Source organism: Chenopodium album, chromosome 6, assembly GCF_948465745.1.
Source record: "Chenopodium album chromosome 6, dcCheAlbu1.1, whole genome shotgun sequence".
Lineage (NCBI taxonomy): Eukaryota > Viridiplantae > Streptophyta > Magnoliopsida > Caryophyllales > Amaranthaceae > Chenopodium > Chenopodium album.
This window is the reverse complement of record NC_137839.1, coordinates 47,504,613-47,512,527: the sequence shown is the minus strand read 5'-3', so window position 1 is coordinate 47,512,527 and position 7,915 is coordinate 47,504,613. Positions and strand designations below refer to the sequence as shown.

At 40.8% G+C, this 7,915-nt stretch overlaps 1 non-coding gene across 1 annotated transcript; it reads left to right on the top strand.

Moving 5' to 3' along the window:
* The first annotated feature begins 6,504 nt into the window (after positions 1 to 6,504).
* Positions 6,505 to 6,611, top strand: LOC145637584 (small nucleolar RNA R71). The gene has a single exon (XR_014114352.1). It is a non-coding gene; the product is annotated as a small nucleolar RNA R71 (small nucleolar RNA).
* Positions 6,612 to 7,915: the final 1,304 nt, after the last annotated feature.

Here is a 7,915-nt window from a genome sequence, read left to right as displayed (position 1 = left end):
TGATCCAAATAACCGAGCCCTTAATCACCGACTCGATGACTCTAGCCGGCCTTGGGCTCCAAAAGTGGTCGCGTTCCTCCAATGCTCGTAGTTGCTTCATAAAAATCCCGGGAAAATGCTCCAAAGGTGCAATTCCCTGCAAAACTCAACCAAAACTACGAAAACACTAGAAAACACATATTAGTAATAAAAGTGGCCTGAAAGAGCCAAAAACACTACTAATAATGACCACGGGACGGGGGTAAAATACTATATAAAATAGACATATCAAACTCCCCCAAGCCAAACCTTTGCTTGTCCCTAAGCAAAGAGCTCTTCAATGAACATATAAAACATACTTCACCCCAATCAACAAATCAAAAGCCAACGATTCAAGGTAAAATTAAACAAACATGCTTCAACGTCAATCAATCTTATTCATCTAATCACCCTTCCTCCCCAACAATTGTCAAGTAGAGCAAACCACAAGAACATATAAAATTCAAGACTAGTGCTCACACACTCGACTCTCATTTATGTGGCGAGTAAAGAATGTACTCGATCGCTCTCCACCCAACCCCTTTAATGTGAACAATGCCCTCCCAACTCACACTCTCGTGTGTATAAAAACATTGAACGCTCATCCTACTAGTCGACTCGAAATATGTCAAGTCATAACTTGCATTGAAAAACAACACTTTCACATTTACATAACTTCTATGCACAAGGTCGGAAGGTCTTTTAAGCTTGTAATGTAAGGCTAGGGTAAAGGTAGGATAAATTTGGGATAATGTGAGAGAAAAGCTATGCATTAAGGGAACCAAATCCTAATAAATCCATGATAAAAAATAATGATCATACACATCTCCAACATAACCAACTCCAAACAACAATCCACCAAATATACTCCAAACAATAAAACAACCCCAACACTCACAATTTCACTCATGAAAATATGATAATGTAGAACAAGAGTGAATAACAAACCTTGAACTCATAACTTGAAATATTTACATTGAAACTCAACTTTTTTTTCTTTCTCTTGATTAACCTTCACTTAGAACATTTGAACATCAAGCATTTTTTCTTTTTTTTTTCTTAGAAGTTCACTTTCTTTTATTCAAATTTCTCATTTTTTTTTTTGAACTTCTTTTTTTTCCATCACACTTTTATTTTTCTCAAATATATACAACTTTTAAACTCATAAAAACAAAAATATGATCAAGAACAAATTACTTCTCAAAACCCACCCAAATTGTGCAAATAATGTGCACACTACAAACTCCCTCACCTCACTCACTAATAGCTCCCCCAAGCCAAGCTTGGGACTAGTAACCAATGGGGCAATTAAGGCTTGTAATGTGGCTATAAACAATAAAAGGGTACAAGCAACAACATGGGTGACAAGAAGGGAACAAATGTATCTAAATACTCTGGAGGCTACCTAAAAGAATGAATGCCTTCGTCCTCCTCATGTGCATAATAAAAAGTCATGAAACACTACTCATAGTTGCAAATCAATACTCAAATTCATTGACATACCAGGAATTATGGAACTATCACACATTTCCTAACCAAATCAACTAGTCAAGCACCATATTCACAAGTAGTTGGACAAATTTGACGCATGTTAAGGAATCCAAACAATTAGACTTCAAATCATGACCAACAAATCCACAATATTCATCATCAAATACCAAGGATCAAAATAATTTTCTCAAGTATGGGGTACAGGGAAGCATGATTTACAATTCATTGGAACGTATTTTTGAATTTTTATTTTTATTTTTTCAATTTTTTTGTATTTTTATATATAAAGAAACCAATAAAAACTACACTAGGAAAGCAAGAAATCTAACCTAGAAAGCAAAAAAAGGGAGAGAAGGAAGAGAATTTCCAAGTGAAAGAACACCCCCCCAAGCCAAATCAAGCAATGCCCTCATTGACTTGGGAGAGTAGCCTACTCCTCATCCTCATCCATCCTAGAATAACCCCCGCCATGGCTAGAACCGGCTCCTCCATGGCTAGAACCACCACCATACCCCGAACCACCAGTATAGTAGTTAGGGTCTACATTCCCCCCAAACCCACCAAAAGGAGCATCGGTCCCATATCCATGGACCGATGAATAGTCCACATAGGTACCGAAGGCACTTGGGTCCGTGTAACCCCCTTGGGGGTATTGGAACCAATCAGGGGAAAGTGAATCGGGGGGAATAGCCCCCCGACGGGCATAATCATCATACATGGGGTATAAACCCCGCCCTAGGTTCCTCTCCACAACCCCAACCCTAGCATCTACGGCTCCTACCCTAGAGTCCAAATTCCTAACCATACCCTCCATCCTCCCTTGCCCACTCTCTATCCGATCCAATTGGCTTCTAAAAGCCGAAAAGTCATATGGGGCGTTAGGGTCGATGTTGTAGTTGGTTGAGGAAGTGGGAATGTTATGTGTGTAGTGTTGGGGTGATGGTTGGTGGAATTGTTGTGGTGGTGAGGGAGGTGCTTGGTGGTGTGCTTGGGCCTCCCCTTGGTCTCCTAATTCAAAGGTATAGGAGGGAAGACCCTTCTCGAATTTGGTCGAGGTCGGGTTAGGCAACGTGAAAGCGTTGTCTTTCCTACCCGACTCCCTATGAATCACCCACCAAGTCTCACCCCCTATCACATTTATCCAGTTAAGGCCTCCTAAGTAGGGTGCGTCCATTAAGGTTGTTCCGGCTACCTTACCATCATCATCAGGGGTCCAACTAAGGTATTTGACCGCAATGTAGGTTACTAACCCACCAAAGTAAATTGGGACCCTAGACCTACCCGATTCGGCCGCATTGGCCACCCTCTGAAAGTGTTGGGCCATCCTATGAACTATGTTAAGCTTGTCACTCTTAGGAATCATGTATGATCCCAATAGTTCTAGTTCATCTCTCCTCACATTAGTCGGTTCATGCCTCCCAAAGATGGTGAGGCCAACAAACCGTTGCCAAAGTTTTGGCACGGGATGTTGAATCCAAGTGCCCTTGGCATGTTGGAGGTTTAAGTTAGGATTCCCTGTTAGAGCACGGTAGACAAAAGTAATGTTGTCTTGGGGTGGTTCAATTGGTCTATCGGCTTTCAATTCAAACAATTTTCCAAAATCCTTCAAGGAAAATCTAATATCTTTATTAAACAAACGAAATTGAACATGAGAGATTAGAGCATTTGATTTTATGACGTTAAAACTAGAAATGAATTCTAAAGTCAAATAATCATATGTATCATAATGTAATTGGAACAAGCCACTCATGCCAATTCCCTTGAACAATTTCTCAACATATTTATCAATTCCTAGTCTAGAAAGCGTAGGATGATGAATAAAACGGGTAGGAATTACCTGCCGCGTGACGAGGTTGAGCATCCTTTGCCTTTGCTCTTGGGTGATGATGACCACCCTCTCCCACCCCGGAATTTGCAGCTCCGGGTCAATGGTAGGTGCTTGTTGCCTCGATCCTTCACCCCGAACAGTCCTAGACCTCTTGAAAGCCATTTTAGAGTGAAAATAGTAGGAATTGAAGCTTTCTCTCTCTTAGGGTTTGAGAAGAAATTGAAATAAAGTGTTGAAAATTTAGTGTAGATTGTAGAGGAAGATGAGAGGAGTTGGAAAATGTAAGAATTTTCAAGTTTGGATGGAAGAATTGGAAGAGATCTTGGATTGAAGTGTAAGTTGAAGGTATGAAAATGGAGGTTTTAGAGAGAGAAAGTGAATGAAGGAGATGAAATAAGGAGAAAATGAGGAAATAAAGAAGAGAAAAGAAAATAAAGGGGAGAACGGCCTGAAGGCGCGCCCGATCGGGCGAGCCTCGCCCGATCGGGCGAGAGTGCGAAATTCCAGAATACAAGTTGCGCGCCCGATCGGGCGAGCTCCGCCAGATCGGGCGCGAACGCGAACAAAAATTCGCCCTTTGCTCGCCCGATCAGGCGAGCTTCGCCCGATATTTCTTTTCTTCTCACTCGATGAGCGCCTGATCGGGCGACCGTGCCCGATCGGGCGAAAGTTGAACTCGTTTCCAGCTCTCCTCTCGCGCCCGATCGGGCAGATTCGCCCGATCGGGCGAATTTTTCCCCGAGTTTTGCCTCACTTGCGCGCCCGATCGGGCGAGCCTCGCCCGATCGGGCCCGTACCAAGCCCTGCTTTCCGATTTCGTTTCTTCTTCAAAAATTTTCTAAGTCTTTATACCTGTCAAATTCATACCTGTACAACAACACTTAAAACTGGTGAAATATCACTCTCCTCGCCTCTCTAATAAAAATAAAATAAGAGAAAAGGAAAACTAATCCAGAAAGCATAGAATACGGGTTGCCTCCCGCAAAGCGCTGGTTTATATAGGTCCCGCACGACCTTCTTACCAAGTATAATTCCTAGGACCCTTTACCTAACGCTTGATCGGGTGGTTTCTCACCCGGTCTAGCGATGTTTAGGCTGCGATACGGCTTCCTGACATAACCTGTGGGACGCCAAGTCGCCTTATGTAGTGGATCCTCCTTGACTTGGAATGGGGGATTTTCAATGCGACGCACTAAAAACCCTTCTTCGATCGAATGTTGCTTCAAATTGTCATTGCGTTCAACACTTGCAACTCGATCTGGCGGAACACTTATCGTAGGCTCGGTTCGCACAACTTGCTCGATCGGTTCCACTTGTTCATCCTCGAAACCAAGACCAACATTGTAGAGTGCTCTTTCTATTGCATCGAATTCCTTCTGCCATTTGTCTATCTCATCTGAAAGGGATGCAACACAAAATACCGCCTCCAAGGGATCTTTTTCAAGAGCTTGGGGCTTGTTAGAATAATTTACAACCACATTGACACTGAAACATTTCTCCTCATTCATGGAGCTTTTGGGGGCATTATTCAGATTAAAAACAACTTTATCGTCCCCTACTGATAGTGTTAACTTACCACTTCTAACATCTATGACTGCTCCTGCAGTGTTAAGGAATGGTCTACCCAAAATAATTGGGGTTTGCATATCCTCAGCCATATCAAGAACAACAAAATCCACAGGTATATAAAATTTACCTACTCTGACGGGAACATCCTCTAAAACACCTAGGGGTATTTGAAAGAACGGTCGGCCATTTTCAGAGTTATATTGGTAGCTTTTAATTGACCCATATTCAACTTAGAACACACAGATAATGGCATGACGCTAACACTAGCACCCAAATCACATAATGCATTATCGATCAAGAGATTACCAATATGACAAGGGATAGAAAAACTACCCGGATCTTTTAACTTAGGTGGAGACTTATTTTGAAGTACGGCACTGCACTCTGCAGTGAAAGCTACTGTCTCTACCTCACTAATAGACCTTTTTCTCGTTAATATTTCCTTCATAAATTTTGCATATGAGGGGATTTGTGTGATCAATTCAGTAAAGGGAACTGTTACCTTCAAATCTTTTACCACCTCCAGAAACTTACCAAACTGCTTATCCAATTTTGTCTTCAATTGACGATTGGGGAAAGGAAGTTTGATAATTGGCTTTTGAGCATTCTTATCTTTGTCTAGAGTAGCCACCTTTGCTGGAGTTTTACCCTGCAATGTAGAATTAGATATGTTAGTATTATCCTCTAGCCCTGCAGGGCTAGCAACTACATTGTTTGGTTTAATGGAATCAAGGTTAGCATTATTTAATAAAATAGGTTCATCAACTCTGGGCATAGAGGGCCCTTCATAGTTTGAACCGCTCCTTAGAGTAATTGCAAATTCTTGATCCGTAGGCCTAGTCGGCTGTGCCGGCAGGGCTCCCTGTTGGTGTGCTTGTAGAGTAGCGGAGAGTTGCGCAATTTGATTATCTACAATTTTATTATGCGCTAAAATTTGATCAATTGTCGCATCTCTGCTCTCCATGTGCTTTTGCATATTGACCAACATTGCTCTAATTTCCCCCAAAGAAGGGTCTGAAGATGAGGGGGGTTGTTGTGGTTGATTCTTCTGGCTAGCATTTGGGTGATAATACTTTTGCTGCTGTTGATGTGGCACCTGTGGTTCTTGTGGTGGTGGATTTTGAACATTAGTGCTCCGGTAGGAAAGGTATGGATGATTCCGATACCCAGGATTGTAAGTGTTGGAGTATGGGTTATTCTGCCTATAAGCTTGGAAGACATTAACTTGCTCCACGGAACTCCTGCAATCCTGCTCCCAATGACCTACAATACCACAATTTTCACAGAAAGCCTCATTAGAATTGTTATTAATTGCAGAAACATTAGCTACGCTAGCAGTGCTCAGATTATCTAATTTTTGACAAATAGAGGTTAGTTGAGCTTGCAAAAAGGATACAGAGTCGACGCTATGTTTCCCTTTATTAGCAAATCCTCTGGGATTCCCATATTGGGAATTGTGTATCGCCATATCTTCAATAACCTGACCTGCATCATCAACATTAAGATTCATAAATCTCCCACTAGCTGCAGAGTCTAAAATTATTCTAGTGGAATTTCCAATGCCGTTATAAAAGGCTTGGATTAACTGCCATTGTGCTAAATTATGGTGGGGGAATTCTCTTTGTAAGTCCTTGAACCTCTCCCAAGCCTCATATAAGGACTCATCGGTTTCTTGGGCGAAGTTCTGAATCGCACTCCGTAGTACTGCTGTTCTCTCTGCAGGATAATACTTGTTATAGAAATTCAAAACAAGAGTTTCCCAGTCAGTTATACCAAGTGTAGTTCTATTTAAGCCATTGAACCACAATTTAGCTTTTCCAGTTAAAGAAAAGGGAAAGAGAATCTCCCTGATTTGGTCTTGAGTGACCCCGGCTTGCCTTATGGTGTTGCAATATTGACAATAGTCGGCAATGTGAAGATTCGGGTCTTCACCCTTGGCTCCACTGAATTGCTTCCTCTCTATCATCGTTATAAATTGGGGTTTGATTTCGAATTGAACCCCATCAAGAGCCGGAGTAGGGGTGAGATGTGGAAAATCCGTAAGCTTTGGTTGTGAATAATCACTAAGCTTCTTTGGAGCCGCCATCTCTGATTCTGTGTCTGATGATACCTCTAAATCGCTAGAATCAGTTGGAGGATCGCGGTGATTATTATTAGTATCACCAGAATCCGCCAGGATTTGCTTGTAGAAGTTTTTCTGTCTATGGAAGGAACGTTCGATCTCAGGATCGAATGGGATATAACCTGATCTGGAACACCTGGGCATAAACAAAAACTAGAAGCAAATATGAGATTTGTCTTAGAGAACTGAAGCTTTCGGAGAAAAAAGAGAAATAATCTAGACTACAAAAACAATCAGGAATAAAAATAAAACCGTTTCCCCGGCAACGGCGCCAAATTTTGACAGGGTAAAGTCGTATCCCCTAATCAAAAAAAATTCCTAAATCCTCTAACTAAAGTAGATAGGGAAGTAGGGTCGATCTCCACAGGGAAACAAGTCTTTATATTTCTAATTAACTAAAATAATCTAGATTATGAAGTAACCAATATTTATATTTGAATAAGAAACTAAACTACTAAGATTGAGAATAGGGAGAAAATAATAAATAAAAGGATCTAGAGCATAGGTTCACCAATAAATAATACTCCAGGGTAAAACATAATAATCAATCATTGACATTGCATAAATAACATGATTAACAGGCTCTCGCAATTTATTAATCAACATAGATCTAACAGGCTCTCGCAATTTACTAGATCTAAGTTCTTATTGAAAATAGCCTTTAATATCAAATTAACATCTGCTCGATTCATCAATTTAATATTGCTATACTTTTACAAGCCGCAATTGTAAAACATTAAAACAATCCAATAAGAAATTATCATGCAATACCAATAATCAATAATAGTCAATCATCAATGCATCAATTAACCAAATTGTAAAGGGCTCACGCTACTTATTACAATCACACAATTAATTTATCGGTATTAAATCTCATCTCTCGAATC